Here is an 18579-nt window from a genome sequence, read left to right on the forward strand (position 1 = left end):
TTTTCCTGACAGTCCAGATTCCCCCCATATGAGTCTGGGTCCCCAGGGTTTTGGCCAGAACTGGGATTCAGTGCAGTTGGGAGCTTCTGTCTCCCTCCCGCTTGAGAAAGCCAGCCAGGCACTCAGCCGCCCGTCCTCTCCATGCCTGCGCACGTCGTCTCCGTACCTCAGCCTTTTGCAGCTCCTCTGATTCTCCGTGTGCTTTTCTCTTTCCTTCTTGTTGTAGAATTTCCACTCAGCCAGCTTTCCTGTGGTTCTGGATGATGTCCGTTTTGTCTTTTAGCTGTAGTTTTGAAATTGTTGTGTGAAGCAGCAGTTTAGGTGTTTACCTATGCCGCCATCTTGGTTTCTCTCCAACAATCAGTTCTTGATGTAGAGACTGCAGTGTGCCCTTTGCTGGACCGTTTATCACAGCTCACTCTTCTGTGCTTTGGTATAATATATTGTTAGAGACAACTTGTAATGGGAACTGTACTTAGAGCTAACATCTCTTTCCTACTGCCTCAGTTACGAAGAGACAATAAAGCAACAACAAAAATAAGGTCATGTTATTTATTCATTTCAGCAGACAATAATAAAAGCAAAATTTTTACTTAAAAGTGATGATGTATCACATGCATTGATTAGTTAATGACCCAGTCCCTTGAAATAAGGTAAATGCTGTGGTCTCAGATAACAAATAATGAGACAGAAATAAGTTTAGTGTCCTGCACAAGGACATTCTGTATGTCAGTGACAGCCACAGCTTTAACACTTTGCCCTAAGCTCAGTCTCCAAAGATGTGTTTCTGATCTTTAATAACAGCAGAGAAAAAACATTGTGTCTATTTTAAGATACTGAAACAATTCCAAAGAAAAATTGCCCCCCCCACCAGATTCTGACATCTCCATTTGAAACATGAAGACTCATGTTTTTCCTCAAAATATGTTAGTCAACATTTAGTGGCATGACATTTCCTAATCTATATAAAAATATTGTGATCATGCCAAAGGCATGGAGTGCATTTTCACAGTAACCACTCAATAGGAGCAGTTAGAACTCTTATTAGTTTTAGAGAAGCAGGGCAGGACTTTTTGCTGAACTTCCATTGAACTATAATTTCAACTAAGGCATTTAGCTCAGCAGCTAGATTAATGTACAATGAGGACTGCACAGTGGGTACAATCCTTCTAAAATTCAATTAATTTCACTAGTATCACAAATATCTTACCAGGTCACCTGGGAGCTTTTAAGACATATATGCACATAGCCCATCCTTGACCTAGTAAATCAGTATCTCTAGTGGAAAGGCCTAGGAATCTATATGTTACAATGCACTCTACTATTCAATGCTCTTATATTCAGACTAACATTATCTAGTTTTCAATGGGCATATCCTTAAAAGTTTCTGGTTGGCTATAGGGATCCTGCATGGGAGATGCAAACTATCCTTACTACTGACAAGACCAATCAATGATTAAGTCTGATGTGTCATATTCATTTTGATTATATGAGGAAACTAAGGGAAACTCTTCATGGGAAAGGTAAGAAAGCATCCTTTCTCTGTTCAAATAGCATAGTGTAGTGGTTATGAGCAGAGTCCAGCACCAGACTATCTGGGTTCAAATTCTAGTTTTGAACCTTACTAGCTTGCTGAAGGGGGCAAGCCACTTTAGCTCTCTCTGCCACAGTGTTTCCATCTGCAAAAGGGAAACAATGATACCATGTTTTTCCGAAAATAAGACAGTGTCTTATATTAATTTTTGCTCCCAAAGATGTGCTAGGTCTTATTTTCAGGGGATGTCTTATTTTTCCATGAAGAAGAATACGGTACACATTTATTGTTAAATGAAAATAAAGGAAATTTATTACCTGTATACGGTACGGTAGTACGGTAGTTGTCAACACAAACCAGACAAACTGTGAATCCTATAGTATCAAGAATTTACTCATTTATTCAATGACAATCATGTCATCATCTTCTGGAACATCATCATAACAATCCAATTCCTGAATTTCCTGGTGAATTTCTTGTGACTCCATTTCTTTCAGAATCAGTGGACCAAATCTCTCATGTTTAGCAATAGCACTGTCTTTAAATGAGTACTTCTTGTCAAGGTAGCCTGCTCGCAGTGCATTTGCAATGCAACTGTCAGTGATTTTCTCCCATGAATTCTTCACCCAAGTCACAACTTCTTGCAGTTTAGGTTTCACAAAGTTTCCACGCTGATTTCTCTCCATTCTATTTTCAATGTAGTCATTAATTTCCATGCGCAAATTGTCTTTGAATAGCTTGTTTATTGCAATATCAAGAGTCTGGAGATAGGCCGTCATTCCTGCAGGAATCATTATCTGATCTATTTTTCTTTCGTGAAGAAATGTCTTCATGTCTTTAGCGTGGTGAGTGCTGGCTGCATCCCAGACTAGCAGACCTCTTTGGCTCCCTCGCATAACAAGCGGCAGCATTAAATCGACCAACTTCCTTATAACTGCTTGTGTGGCCCAGGCTTTTTCAGTTTCAGGAATAAAAACGCCCAAAACACGTTCAATCTTTTCCTTCTTGCCCTTAGAAATGATTAAAGGTGGGATTTTAGTGCCATCCAGATGAATTGCCAAAATACAGTAAACACGTGCACTTTCGTAAGCAGTGGAGGGAATGTACGCCAAGGAGGCACCCCGCTGTTCAATTGTTGTTTGAGATGATTGGCCCATAAACACTGCAGTTTCATCCATAGCAATCATGTTGGAAAGATTGTATTTAGAGAAGTCAGCATCATCAATAAAGGACTTGAATGCAAGTGCTTGCTTAATAACTTGAGTATCTTCCAACCTAAACAATGTTGTAGATCTTCTTAAAGACAGTTCACTTCACTGAAGGAAATTATGCAGCCAGTGTTGTGATGTTTTGAAGTCTTCGGGGGCTATGTCAAACTGTGGTGCCATTGCAGGGGCAAATTCTTGAATCTGAGCCCTATTCACAACCAAAGCCTTTGCTCTCCTGTCAACAACCCATTCACAGATCAGGTCTTCCAGCTCGGAAAATAATGGTTGCCAACCTGATCCACACTTGCACTTTTTAGCATTTCCCTTGTCCACTTGTTCAATTAGGTTACCATACTCTGCTCGCCATTTTCGGACCAATCGGATACTCAACATCTTCTCTTTGCAGAAAGCAGTAAGATTTTGGCCCCAAGAGTCTTCCACGATTCCTTTCTTGTACTCCACGGAGTAGCTTTTTCTTTTTGCGCTCATTTCTAGGGGTGAAAAAAAGGAATTGGGGTATCAAGGTGGGGGGAGGGGGATCACTCAAAATGACACAGGGGGATCAGAGGGGGGAATCAAAATGGCACAGGAGAATCAGAGGGGGATTACCATTTTAGTAACCCCTTTTGATCCTCCTGTGTCATTTTGATTGTCCCCTCTGATCCTCCTGTGTCATTTTGATTGCCCGCTCTGATCCTCCTGTGTCATTTTAAGTGATCCCCCTCCCCCCACCCCTGTGCCACTGAACACCTTCACCAGACATCCCCCCTACCCCTTTATCAGACATTTACCCCCTGGGGCCTGCCTGGGGACTGTCACTGGGCTTGCTGGGGCCTGGATCTGGGCTGGAGCAGGGTCTGTCACTGACTGAGAACCTTCAGTCATCATGAAGGTGGCCCCGAGCATCAGGTAGTGTCACCAGAGACAGACCAGCACTCGCCACCTTCGCCGCGTCCCGTCCATTCTAATCCTCCTATTCTTCTACACGCATCTGCGAAAGTCTCCTCCTCTCTCCCGCCCCGCACTCACCGCTCACTCCGACCTCCGCTCTGCCTCCACACAGCAGTGACGTCAGGACTCCGCGTAACGTCACTGGTTGCTAGAAGCCAGTCGGGGCAGCCCTAGCGACCAGTTTACGGTAAATTAATTTTCATTCTGAGACAAAGCCTGGGGGCCTTATTTTCGGGGGTTGCCTTATATTTCACTCAGAAGGAAACCTCTAAGTAGGTCTTATTTTCGGGGAAACACGGTAGTACCTATTGCTTAGGGTTGTTATGTGTCTTACATTAAAAGTTACTTATATGTTCTAAGTACTTCAATAATAGTAGGTTCTGCTGTACACCATGCATACTTTCAAAAGGTTTTCTTATATATCCTATAGGATAGGTTGAGTCTATCACTCCCCCTATTGAGATGACAAAATGTATACATACAGAGTAAATGATTTTCCCATGTTCCGCTGAAAATGCTTGGAAGAGATGGAAGTAAACCCAAGGCTCATGCCACCTAGCCTTTTCCTCTTTCTAATACATATGATTTCCCTTCACTCCCGATTCAATATCCTCTTGGAATGTGGACTATAGCCCATAAGAAGAAATTTGGTTCCTTGCTACATAACTTTTCACTAGCACAGACAGACAAAAGTAGTTTAAACAAAATCCTGACACTTAATAGGGCAAGTTTCAGCTATTTGCAGCATTCAGTTATACACACATATATTCCTCACCCATGTTAAACCCAAGGAATATTTTCCAGCTTCATGATGGAAAAATTACTCTGTTATCAATCTACTGTTGTGTGACATCAACAACCTCTATGACAACAATTGACAGATAATTGACCAACATGATAAGTACAAGGTCTTATGGCTTTAAGTATGTCAAGAATCTTTGAAGCAGGAAACTTCGGGAAACAGATATCAAACTACCCTTTGCATTTAGTAATCGCTTTTACAGAGAGACATTTTAAAAAGCAATATAAATTAACAACTGTCTTCAAACTACAAAGTGGCAGCAAGTTGATACTACTGTTTTCACCTATTCTGCTGCTGACACTCCAACCAATGCCACTGTCTTAAATAAGTTCCTGTTTCATGCCACCCAACATTTGGCTAGATGCCAAGGAGGGCTGAACAGTTCCAATTTGTTCCATTTGAATGGAGTCTTACAGGAGCATACGTTAGCCAATTATAGACCTCTCTCACACTCTATTGTCAACCCAGTGCTCCAGAGGGCACTGAAATCACTGAATGTGCCACCACACAGACTTCTGCACAATAAACTGGGGACCAGCGGACTGGCAGAAATGCTTGCCTCTGTAGGGCAAGAGGCCAGCATGGGCCTGGGCTGCATGCCTGGAAGGCTGAGCAATAAAGGCTAAACAGTCTTATTGATTCATTTATTTTTAAATACTATAAAGAAAACTCAATCTAGTCAATTAAGACTAATTAATTAAGATGTTATAATTAGCAAAAAAGTACAGACCAATATGTTTTCCTCTAGGTATACATGGCATATATCTAACTAAGGAGAACTAGGACCTCAGTTAACAAAATAATTTTTTAAACTGTAAAATGTTTTTATGTATAGGATACCATTGCCAACCCTTCAATCTTATATAACTAAATTATAATTAAACTATATAAAGTATTTTGTTATTGTTGCTCAATTTTCAAGTCCTTTATTTAGAATAGAATGGTTTTATTAAATGTTATATTAAAATATCAACACGTCCTTTACAACTTGTGCACACACACACACAATACTTAGAAATGCAATACTAGAAGCAGCATTGTATACAACAGTGACTGAAGGACCAAAGACTGATCAGTGTTAAACAGATATGAAGAGATGAGAAGTATAAAAAAGTCTCATTTGTTAAAAATGAATATGCCTAAAAGATTGATGTAAAAACTACTAACCATTCCCACAGACCACTTACATAGCTCCACTGACAGTCTTCAAAGGGCTAAATGGATCAAACAGAATATGACTAAAAGGAAATGGAATTCATTATTTTGTTCAAAGGAAATGTAGCCTAAACAATACTAAAGGCAAATATAAGGGTGATCAGTCTGAAAAGAAAGTATCATCTAATGATGCTAGTCGGATATGAGGAAGGATATGAGGGGAAAAGCAGCCACCTGCAGTACACTACTGCTTTTCAGCCACTACCAGAACTGAAAATACAGGGAAACAATACAGCCATTCAACATATTTATCAGCAATGCGTCCAGCAATAACTTTTCCACCTCAACGCAAAATAAATTCACGCACTTGAGAGCAAAGCACAATAAATTGGACAATCAAGTGCTATAACGGAGGTTACAGCAAAGCAAGTGTTGCATTTCAGGCATCAAATTTCCTTAGAAGAATCTTTCAAAGATTGCAAGCCAATGTGTAAGTTGTGAAATGTATAATCTTCGACTGGACCAACATTTCCATCTTGGTTTCTATGCTTCAGATCTTTGGTTTGTAAAACACAGTATTAATTCAGGCTAAATCAATTTGTCAGTGTGGCTGCTCCCATACGTAGTGGATACAAGTTGAGTATGCTGTACTATGAGCTACTACAAGGTACTTCTCAATGATCTTAGAAAACGGTCCCAATGTCTTTCACTTTTAAAATAAGATGAGTTAAAATAAGATGTAGGCAAAGCAAATACACCTGCTTTAATGGCATTGAACCTTGTGGAACTACACTTACAAATGAGCACAGGAATAAACAATAACTCTGAAAAAGCCCAAAACAGATAAAACTGTTAATTACTTAAGTGGCCAGAAGCCACCATGGCACTTCTATAAGGGCTTTTCATCATGACCCTAGTCATGAGGAAGGAAAAGAACATAAATATTTGTTTGGCACCTACTCTGTATCTCAAATATTAAGGGTTCAATGGTTATTTATTTTTTTTAATCCTCACCTGAGGATATTTTTCCATTTATTTTCTTTAGAGAGAGTGGGAGAGAGATGGAAAGACAGAGAGAAACACATCAATTGGTTGCCTCCTGCACTGGCCCCGACCAGGGCCCTGGGCCAGGGAGGAGCCTGCAACCAAGGTACGTACCCTTGACCAGAATCAAACCTGGGACCCTTCCATCCACAGGCCAATGATCTGTCCACTGAGCCAAACTGACTAGGGCTGGATGGTTATTAATATCTCATTATTGCCTTTGCCATCTCATTCAGTCCTTATAAACACACTGTAGAGAGGTAGGTATATATCCTGGATTATCTGAGATACTTAATGTAAACAAAAAGGGGGAGCCAAAAAATAGATAACCAGAGAAATGACAGCTAGAAAGATTCAACCAGCAATTGCTAGTTTTGAAAATGGCAGGAGGATAAAAGGCAAGGAATGAGGGCAGCCTCTACAAGCTAGAAAAGGCAAGGAGACAGCTATCCCAATAGTATCCCCAGAAAGAATGCACCTTTAATGACATCTTGTTTTAGGCCACTGAGATCCATTTTGGACTTCTAGCCTCAAAAATTATGAAATAATACATTTGTATTGTTTTAAGCCACTAAATTTGTGGTAAATTATACAGTGGCAATAGGAAACTAATATAGATTAGATTACTGTGTAACTAAGTCTCCTGAAAATGAGAGATCATATCAAAATGACATATGCTATGTCTCTGAGCTGATAGCTTATAAAACTGACCAGCATCAGAGATTATTAGCAGAAATTTTTTATGACTAAATAATTAAGCAATTAATCACTTCTAAAAACACATTAAGTGCCTTTGTGTATAAATTGTTCTAACAAAATTCTTTAGCTGTTTAATTCTATTCATACTGCAAATAGAAAACTAAATCCCAGGAAGCTTAAGCATTTATAAACATGAGAAAACACGATCAAACTCACTCATTTTCAGAGAAATGAAAACTCAAACAAGATACTCTTTTTCTTCTTTGAGATTTCACAAAGAAAGATACTTTCATAAATTTAATCCTGGCAAGTACTACCATAAACTCCGTGTCTTGAACAACACTAATATATCGTCTTAAAGTTTTAGAAGTAAAAATTTTGAAATGAGTCTTAAGAGGGCTAAAATACAGATGTCAGCTGGAATGAATTTCTTGCCTTTTCCAACTTCTAGAGGCCACCTGCATTCTTTGGTTCTTAGCCCCTTCTCTGTATTGCTTCTTTATATCTCTTACTCTGACTCTGATTTTTCTCCTCCCTATTTGTATTATTTGTATGGTTTTATATATTCTTGATATGTATTAGTATATGTTTTTTATAGATTCATGATATGAATGACTTTAGGACATATATTGAAATTATTTTAGCCCAGTCTTTAACTAGCTTTCTCGGTTTCTTAATTCTGCCTTTGATTACTGTAAATTTTAAATTTTGTTAGGTATAGCTTATCATCATTTGTTATTTTACTAGAGGCCTAGTACACGAATACACGCACCAGTGGGGTCCCTTGGCCTGGCCTGCAGATCAGACCGAAACCAGCTCTCTGACATCCCCTTAGGGGTCCCAGATTGTGAGAGGGCACAGGCCAGGCCGAGGGACCCCACCAGTGCACGATTGGGGCCGGGGAGGGACATGGGAGGTTGGCCAGCCAGGGAGGGACTGTGGGAGGGATCCAGGGCGTGTCTGGCCAGTCTCCCTCAGTCCCAATTGGCTGGACCCCAGCAGCAAGCTAACCTTACAGTCTGAGCGTCTGCCCCCTGGTGGTCAGTGCACATCATAGCGAGTGGTTGAGTGGCCTTTGCATATCATTAGCATATTACGCTTTGATTGGCTGAATGGCAGCCTGCATACTTTTATTTATTTTTTTTATTTATTTTTTTTTCAAATTTTTTATTAAAATATTATATGTGTACATATCTTACCATTGCCCCCCCCCTACCCCACTCCCATACCTGCCCTCACCCCCCAATGTTTTGTATCCGTTGGTTACTCTTATATGCATGCATACAAGTCCTTCAGTTGATCTCTTATTTCCCCCACCTCTCCCTAACCTTACCGCTGTAATTAGACACTCTGTTTGATGCTTTAATGCCTCTGTAACTATCTTTTGGTTCATCAGTTTATAATGTTTTTCATTATCCCTAAATGAGTGAGATCATGTGGTATTTTTCTTTCATTGACTGGCTTATTTCACTTAGCATAATGTTCTCTAATTCCATCCAGGTGTCTACAAGTGGTAGTAATTCCTTCTTTTTTATGGCAGCATAGTATTCCATTGTGTAGATGTACCATAGTTTTCTGATCCAGTCATCTGCTGACGGGCACCTAGGCTGTTTCCAAATCTTAGCTATTGTAAATTGTGCTGCTATGAACATAGGGGTGCATATATCCTTTCTGATTGGTGTTTCTGGTTTCTTAGGATATATTCCTAGGAGTGGGATTACTGGGTCAAATGGGAGTTCCAATTTCAGTTTTTTGAGGAAACTCCATACTGTTCTCCACAGTGGCTGCACCAGTCTGCATTCACACCAGCAGTGCACGAGGGTTCCTTTTTCTCCGCATCCTCGCCAACACTTGTCGTTTGTTGATTTGTTGATGATAGCCATTCTGACAGGTGTGAGATGGTATCGCATTGTCGTTTTGATTTGCATCTCTCGGATAATAAGTGACTTTGAGCATGTTTTCATGTGTCTCTTGGCCTTCCTTCTGTCTTCTTTCGAAAAGATTCTATTTAGGTCCGTTGCCCATTTTTTTATTGGATCATTTATCTTCCTTTTATTAAGTTGTATAAGCTGCCTGTAGATGTTGGAAATTAAACCTTTATCAGTGATACCATTTGCAAATATGTTCTCCCATACAGTGGGGTTTCTTGTTGTTTTGTTGATGGTTTCTTTTGCTGTGCAAAAGCTTTTTATTTTGATGTAGTCCCATTTGTTTATTTTCTCTTTGGCTTCCATTGCCCTAGGGGCAGTATCAGTGAAAAAGTTCTTTTGGCATATGTCTGAGATTTTGCTGCCTGAGGATTCCTCTAGTATTTTTACGGTTTCCCGTCTTATATTTAAGTCCTGTATCCATTTTGAGTTTATTTTTGTGTATGGTGTAAGTTGGTGATCTAGTTTCATTTTTTTGCATGTATCTGTCCAATTTTCCCAACACCATTTATTGAAGAGACTGTCTTGACTCCATTGTATGCTCATGCCTCCTTTGTCAAATATTAATTGCGCATATTGGTTTGGGTCGATATCTGGATTCTCTATTCTATTCCATTGATCTATATGTCTGTTCTTGTGCCAGTACCAGGCTGTTTTGAGGACAGTGGCTTTGTAATACAGCTTGAAATCTGGTATTGAGATCCCTCCTACTTTATTCTTCTTTCTCAGGATTGCTGTGGCTATTCGGGGTCTTTTTTTATTCCAGATGAATTTTTGGAGAGTTCTTTCTAGGTCTGTGAAATATGCTGTTGGTATTTTAATGGGGAGTGCATTGAATCTATAGATTGCTTTGGGTAGTATGGACATTTTGATGATGATGATTCTACCAATCCATGAACATGGTATGTTCTTCCATCTGTTTACATCTTCCTCTATCTCTTTTTTCAGTGTCCTGTAGTTTTCCGCATATAGGTCTTTTACCTCCTTGGTTAGGTTTATTCCTAAGTATCTTAATTTTTTTGGTGCGATGGAAAATGGGATTGCTTTTTTAGTCTCTCTTTCTGTAAGTTCACTGTTGGTGTATAGAAATGCCATAGATTTCTTGGCGTTAATTTTGTATCCTGCTACCTTGCCGAATTCATTTATTAAGTCTGTTAGTTTTTTGATAGAGTCTTTCGGGTTTTTTATGTACAATATCATGTCATCTGCAAATAAGGACAGCTTTACTTCTTCTTTTCCAATTTGGATGCCTTTTATTTCTTCTTCTTGTCTAATTGCAATGGCTAATACTTCCAGTACTATGTCAAACAGGAGTGGTGAGAGTGGGCATCCTTGTCTTGTTCCTGTTCTTAGGGGAAATGGTTTTAGTTTTTGCCCATTGAGTATGATGTTAGCTGTGGGCTTATCATATATAGCTTTTATTATGTTGAGGTATGATCCTTCTATTCCCACCTTGTTGAGAGTTTTTATCAAGAAAGGGTGTTGGATTTTGTCAAATGCTTTTTCTACATCAATTGATATGACTATGTGATTTTTATCTTTCAATTTGTTTATGTGATGTATCACATTTATTTATTTTCGGATATTGAACCATCCTTGCATTCCTGGGATAAACCCTACTTGGTCATGGTGTATGATCTTTCTGATGTACTGCTGGATCCGATTTGCTAGAATTTTGTTGAGGATTTTGGCATCTACATTCATGAGGGATATTGGCCTGTAATTCTCTTTCATTGTGTTGTCTTTATCTGGTTTTGGTATTAGGGTGATGCTGGCTTCATAGAAGGAGCTTGGAAGTGTTCCTTCCTCTTGAATTTTTTGGAATAGTCTGAGGAGGATAGGTTTTAGTTCTTCCTTGAATGTTTGGTAAAACTCTCCTGTGAAGTCGTCTGGCCCCGGGCTTTTGTTTGCCGGAAGCTTTTTGATGACTGCTTCAATTTCTTCCATAGTTACTGGCATATTGAGCTGTTTAGATTCTTCCTGATTGAGTTTTGGAAGGTTATATTTTTCTAGGAATATGTCCATTTCCTCCAGGTTGTCCAGTTTGTTGGAATAGAGTTGTTCGTAGTATTTTTTAACAATCCTTTGTATTTCGGCGGGATCCCTTTGTATTTCGGCGGGATCTGTTGTTATTTCACCTCTTTCATTTCTGATTTTGTTTATTTGGGTCCTCTCTCTTTGCTTCTTGGTGAGCCTGGCTAGAGGTTCATCAACCTTGTTTAGCCTTTCAAAGAACCAGCTCTTGATTTTGTTGATCTTTTGTATTGTTTCTTTGGTCTCTATGTCGTTTATCTGTGCTCTGATCTTTATTATTTCCTTCCTTCTGCTTACACTGGGCTTTTCTTGTTGCTCTTTTTCTAACGCTTTGAGTTGTTGGGTTAGGTAATTTATTACCCCTGTTTCTTGTTTTTTGCAGTAGGCTTGTAGAGCTATGAACTTCCCCCTCAAGACTGCTTTCGCTGTGTCCCATAGATTTTGGATTGTAGTGTTTTCATTGTCATTTGTTGTCATGATGTTTTTTATTTCTTCTTTGATCTCTCTGGTAACCCAGTCATGGTTTAATAGCATGCTGTTTAGTCTCCATGTGTTTGATTTCTTTGGGTTGTTTTTATTGTAGTTGATTTCCAGTTTTATGCCACTGTGGTCTGAGAAGATGCTTGATATGATTTCTATCTTTTTGAATTTAAAGAGACTTTGCCTATGTCCCAACATATGGTCTATCTTTGAAAATGACCCATGTGCACTTGAGAAGAATGTATATTCTGTGGCTTTGGGGTGAAATGTTCTGAAGATGTCAATTAATTCCATCTGGTCTAGTGAGTCATTTAGGATTGATGTTTCTTTGGTAATTTTTTGTTTAGAGGATTTGTCCAATGGTGATAGTGGGGTATTAAAGTCTCCTACTATGATTGTATTGCTGTCAATCTCTCCCTTGATATCCTCCAGGAGTTTTTTTATGTATTTGGGTGCTCCTGTATTGGGTGCATATATGTTTACCAGAGTTATTTCTTCTTGTTGGATTGCTCCCTTTAGTATTATGAAGTGGCCTTCCTTATCTCTTGTTATGTCCTTCAGTTTGAGATCTAATTTTTCAGATATAAGTATTGCTACCCCAGCTTTTTTTTCAGTTCCATTTGCCTGGAAAACCTTTTTCCATCCCTTCACCCTCAGTCTGTGTGCGTCTTTTTTTCTGAGGTGGGTTTCTTGTAGACAGCAGATATATGGGTCATGTTTTCTTATCCAATCCATTACCCTATGTCTTTTGATTGGGGCATTTAATCCGTTTACATTTAAAGTTATTATTGATAGGTACTTATTTGTCGCCATTCCTATTCTTTACACCTGTGTTCCTTCTTCGCTTCCTATTTCTTTTTTTTTTTTTTTTTTTTTACAGCAGACCCTTTAGCATTTCTTGCATTGCTGGTTTGGTGGTAATAAACTCCCTTAGTCCTTTTTTGTCTGTGAAGCTCCTGATTTCACCTTCAATTTTGATTGACAGCCTTGCTGGGTACAGTATTCTTGGATTCAGACCCTTCCGTTGCATGACTTTGTATATTTCATTCCATTCCCTTCTGGCCTGATGAGTTTCTGTTGAGAAATCAGTTGCTAGTCTGATGGGGGTTCCTTTGTATGTAACTTTCTGTCTCTCTCTGGCAGCTTTTAAGATTCTTACTTTGTCGTTGGTGTTTGCCAATTTAATTATAATTTGCCTTGGCGTCGGTCTTTTGGGGTTCATTTTGCTTGGGACTCTGTGAGCTTCTTGGATTTGTGTGGGTTTTTTCTTCTCTATATCAGGGAAATTTTCTGTCATTATTTCTTCAAATAGGTTTTCTATTCCTTGCTCAGCTTCCTTTCCTTCTGGAACCCCTATTATGCGGATGTTGTTTTGTTTCGTGTTGTCCCAAAGTTCCCTTAGGCTCTCCTCCTGCCTTTTAATTTTTTTTTCTAGAAGTTGCTCTACTTGGGTATTTTTTCCCATGTTGTCTTCTAGCTCACTGATGCGGTCCTCTGCTTCTTCTAGTCTACTCTTGATGCTTTCTATTGAGTTCTTTACAGCAGCGATGTCATTTTTCATTTCTTCTTGGTTCTTCTTCATTTCCTCTTGGTTCTTGCTCATATTGTCGAATTTGTCTTCCATTCTTTTCAGCCACCTTATGACCATTTCTCTGAATTCTTTTTCTGGAAGGTTGCTTGCTTCCATTTCGTTTACTTCCTTTTCTGGTGATGCCTGCTTTTCTTTCATATGCGGGCTGTGTCTTTGTCTCCCCATGGTCTCTTTTCTCTGGGTGTCTGGTTATGTAGTTCTCTCTCTCCTGCGTCGATTTAAAGGCACAAAATATAGCACTACCAGGTACAATACACAAGGCACTGAACAGAAATGTATTCACGATATTAACAACCTCCAATAAAGGTGACCACCAGAGAAAGGCAAATTAGGGGATAGTAGAGAAAGAAGAAGAGGAAAAAGAAAGAAAGAAGAAGAAAAAAAAAGGGGGTGTCAAAATGAAATTGGGAAAAGGGAAAAAAAGAAGAAAAAAAAGTAAGAGAGACAAGAAAGAGACTAAGAGAGAAAGGGAAACAGACTATATATATTGGGGATAAAACTCCAATAGAACAATCACTTATCCCAGCAAATGCCAGCAACAAGTACCTGGGGACTAATACAAACTACAACACCAACTAATATTGAGTGAGGCAAGGGAAAACAGAAGCACTAAACAAACAAAAAATAAACAAAAGAAGAATAAGCAAAACAATCTCACAAAAAAGCATAAAAATTCGATATAATCTACATTCAAACGAACAACAACAAAAGGACTGAGAGAAGAACAATTTTTTGGATAGTTAAGACAGTGAAGAGAGAGGTGTGTATGGACTTGGAGCAGGGGATTGGAGATTAGATATATAAGTAGGGTGAAATTTTAAAAGGGGGTAAACAGAAAGAATAGGGAAAATGTAAAGCAGGAAAGGGGTAAGATAAACAGGACACTGAAAAGGGAAAAGTGAGGAAGAGAGTGATGGCATAAAGGTAGATTTGAGATAGAGTAAAATGATGCTAAAGGAAAGATAAAAATAGAATGTAGAACATTAATCCCAAAACAAAATGAAGAGAAAATAAAATGACACTTAAAAAAAAAAAAAAGATAAAATAGCAGTAGTAATAATACGGATTGAAAATAAAAATGTAATAATTAAAAAGGTAAAATCAAGTGAGGAAAAAAATTACTTTCTTGAGTAGAAGATGCAAAAAATGAAAATAAAAAAATAAAAAATAAAAATAAAATGTGGAGTAGTGAAGGTCATTCACTTCCTCTGTTGTTCTGTTTGGCACGCCTGTTTCTCAGTCCGGACAGTATTGCAGTTCCCTGCGTTCCACTGCTCTTCAGTGATGTAAGCCAGTCCTGATTTTAAGCAGGCGGTGTGTCTTAATTCGTATTCCTTTATTTTTGATTACACAAGAGTCAATTTGTGATTCAGCCCCTGGGTGGCAGTGTTTCTGGATTGACTTCCGGGTTTATCTATGGCCTCTCTAGGGAGTGTTAGAGCCTTCTTTCCCTGTGGCACTCACTACCGGTTTGTGGGAGTGGGCTGCCTCAGAGCTGGCTCTCGGATTGTCACTCCCCGCTCCGATCCCCAGGTTCCAGAAAAACAACTTTCCCCTGCAGTCTCCCAGGGTGTCCCCAACTGGGTGAACCTATGAATTGGGCTTAGTAATCAGAAGCAAGAATTTCAAGAGGAAAAAGCCCAAGTGTGCGCACTCCGTGGCTGCGCGTAAGTCTAGCACACCCCTGAAATTCTTAGGGTGTCCCTGCACTTCAGATCAAAATGGGTTGCTTTTTAGAGAGCCCTTCTGTTAGCAGCTCTGAGGAACCCCTTCCACATTCACAGATCACACCAGCCCCAGCAGCCACCGATTTTTCTAGGCACAGACTTCCCTGGTCCTCCAGCTCCCGCAAAACGCGCGTTCCTCTCTCGCGCTGGGACCAGAGACCTTACCTTATCCTAGGCGAAATCTGACCTTTCCGTGGTGGAGTGTAGAGCTCCTCTGAACCCGTGTGTTTGCGCCAATTGGGGAGCGTTGTTCTGGGGCTCGCAGCTGTTCCGTGGGTGCCGCAGTTGTGGATTCTCAGGCTTCCGATAGGCTCCACTTTCCGGTTCCAGATGGCGGCGACTCCGCGTCCAAGCCCGCCGCTCCGGGAGGGGACCCAGCCGCAGTGGGAGCTGCCAGGTCAGGGGAACCCCGTCTAGCAGTCTCCCACCTTCTTCTGGAGTTCAGCTGTCCCCCAACTTGCCAACAAACACTCCTAGTGCGACCCTCAGCTGTTCTTTCTGCTCCGGGACAAGGCTCAGAACACGTCTGTCTATTCCGCCGCCATTTTTCTCCCCCCGCCTGCATACTTTTATATGGGATGATTATTGCTTATTGGATTCTAAGAAATATTTTTCTTATGAAAAGTGGCAGATATCCCCCTAAAAAGTTTTCTTCAGGGGCCTTTATAATGTAACTCTCAACTTTATTACTTTTACAATTGATTTCAAGTTAATGAGTATGGTATGAAGTGTGAGCAATATTTTTATAGATATCCAGTTGTTCCTGTACCATTCCTTGAAAGTACTTATCTCTCCCTGTTGAATTGTATTGGTGCCTTTGTCAGAAAAAAATTGACCATACATGTAAGAGTTAACTTCTGCATTCTCCTTTCCTTTTTACTGATCTATTTGACTGCCAATACATTACTACTACTATTTTACTATAGATGTTTAGTAAGTCTTAAATCAAGTAGTATAAATTGCCCAAATTTGTCATTTTCTAAGTCTGTTTTAGTTATTCTAGGTTTTTTACTTTCACATATAAACTGTACATGTCTATATGCAGATTATATTTAAAGTTAATAAAAGTTATTTTAATTAATATAAAATAACTAAGTACATGAAAATATATACAAGTATAGAAGGATAGAAAGGCATTATAATCATAAATATATATATATCTTCCCTAAAGAATAAATTTAATGAAATTCCAATTAACATTCCAAAAGCAAATTTCTGGTTCTGAAAACTAATTCTAAAGTTCATATAAAAAATACATTTCAAGAATAGCTGAGGCTATTCTAAAAAACTAATAGATTAGATTATTATGATCAGTTATTGGCTGTACATATCATACAGTTATAATGATCAAAACACAGTAGTATTGGCACACAGACAAAGGATAAGACCAAGAGAAAAAGAAAAGATAATCTGGAAATAGTCCTAGCAATATATGGGATCATAATTGAAAAACAACATATGGCCTACAGAGGCCAAACATAAGAACATCACATTGAAACTTCTTTGTTTTTTTTCCAGCTTTATCTACACGAATAAAAGAGAAACATGCAAATTAATCATCACTCTGCTACACCCACCAGCCAATCAGGAACAAGTATGCAAATTAACCCAACAAAGATGGCAGCGGCCATGGAGCTGGAGTGAGCAGGAGCCTTGGGTTGCCCCCAGTGATGGAGGAAGCCAAGCTTTCCACCCGCTCTGGCTGGCCCTGGCCTCTGCTCAAGGCTACAAAGTTTCAATTACAGAAGATAAATAAATCCCAGATACCTGCTTCCAGCTGGCCCTAGCCTCTGCTCAAGGAGGTGCTGAAAAAAAACAAAGAATAAAAGCCCCTTACCCAGGCTAGCCACACCCCCATGGGGTGAGAGTCTCCACTGGGGGGCTGGGCCAGCCTTCAAACAGCCATCAGCCCCTCACCCAGGCTGGCCAGGCACTGCAGTGGGGACCCCCACCCTAAAGGGGGTGTGGCCAGCTTGAAAACAGCCCTCAGCCCCCACCCAAGCTGGCCACGCCCCCCAGCGGGGACCCTCACCCCATGGGGGCATGGCCAGCCTGAAAACCACCACAGGCCCCTTGCCCAGGCCGCTCCACACCCCCAGGGAACCCCCACCCTGATCCAGGACACCCTTCAGGGCAAACCAGCTGGCCCCCACCTATGCACCAGGCCTCTATCTATACTAATAAAAGGGTAATATATTAATTAGACTGGGAGACCTTCCAAGAGACCTTCCAGACATTCTTCTGGACAAAGCCATGGTGGTGGGTCAGAGGTAGAGGTGGTTATAGGCCAAGAGGGGAGGGCAGTGGTGGGTGATCAGTCCAGGATGGGATGGCAGTTGTGGGTGATCACGCCAGTGGGGGGGGGTCATTGTGGGTGATCAGGCTGGTGGGGGGGTAGTTGGAGGTGAGCAAACCAGAAGAGGGGCCAGTTGGGGTCAAGAAAGCCATCAGTGGGGGTCAGTTGGGGGGAACAGGATAGCAGGGGGAGGGGCAGTTTGGAGTGAGCAGGCCAGCAGGGGGGCAGTTGGTGGCGAGCAGGCCAGTGAGGAGGGAAGGTTGGGTTGAGCAGGCCAGCAGGGGGGGACAGTTGTGGGCGAGCAGGCTGGCAGGGGAGGCAGTTGGGGGCGAGCACACTGGCACGGGGGGCAGTTGAGGGGATCAGGCTGGCTGGGGGGCATTTGGGGGCAAGCAGGCTGGCAGGCAGATTGGTTAGGGGCAATCAGGCAGGCAGGCAGGCAGGCAGGTGACTGGTTTGGAGACAGCAGTCCCAGATTGCAAGAGAGATGTCCAACTGCTGGTTTAGGCCTGATCCCTGTAAATTGGCAGTAGGACATCCTTCGAGGGGTCCCAGATTGAAGAGGGTGCAGGCCGGGCTGAGGGACACACCCCCCCCCTGTGCACAAATTTCATGCACTGGGCCTCTAGTTGAGATATAATTGAAATACAACATTATGTAAGCTTAAGTTATACAATGTGATGATCTGAAATGCTTTCATACACTTATATTGTAAAACACACAGACTAAAGGAACAGAACAAGAGTCCAGATATAAACCCTCAATATATGTTCAATGAATATTTGACAAGGGAGCCAAGAATACTCAATGGGGAAAAGATAGTCTCTTCAATAAATGATGCTATGAAAATTGTATATCTACATGCAAAAGAAAGAAACTGGACCCATGTTTTACACCATTCACAAAAATTAACTCAAATGGGTTAAAGAGTTAAATGTAAGCCCTGAAACCATAAAACTCATAGAATAAAAGAGGAAAAAAATTCCTTGATACTGGTCTTGTCAATGACTTTTTGGATATGAAACCAAATGCATAAGCAACAAAAGGAAAAATAAGCAAGTAGAACTACATTAAACTAAAAAACGTCCGTATAGCAAAAGAAACAACTAATAAAATGAAAAGGTAACCTA

This window comes from Plecotus auritus (assembly GCF_963455305.1).
Source record: "Plecotus auritus genome assembly, chromosome: X".
Taxonomy (NCBI): Eukaryota; Metazoa; Chordata; class Mammalia; order Chiroptera; family Vespertilionidae; genus Plecotus; species Plecotus auritus.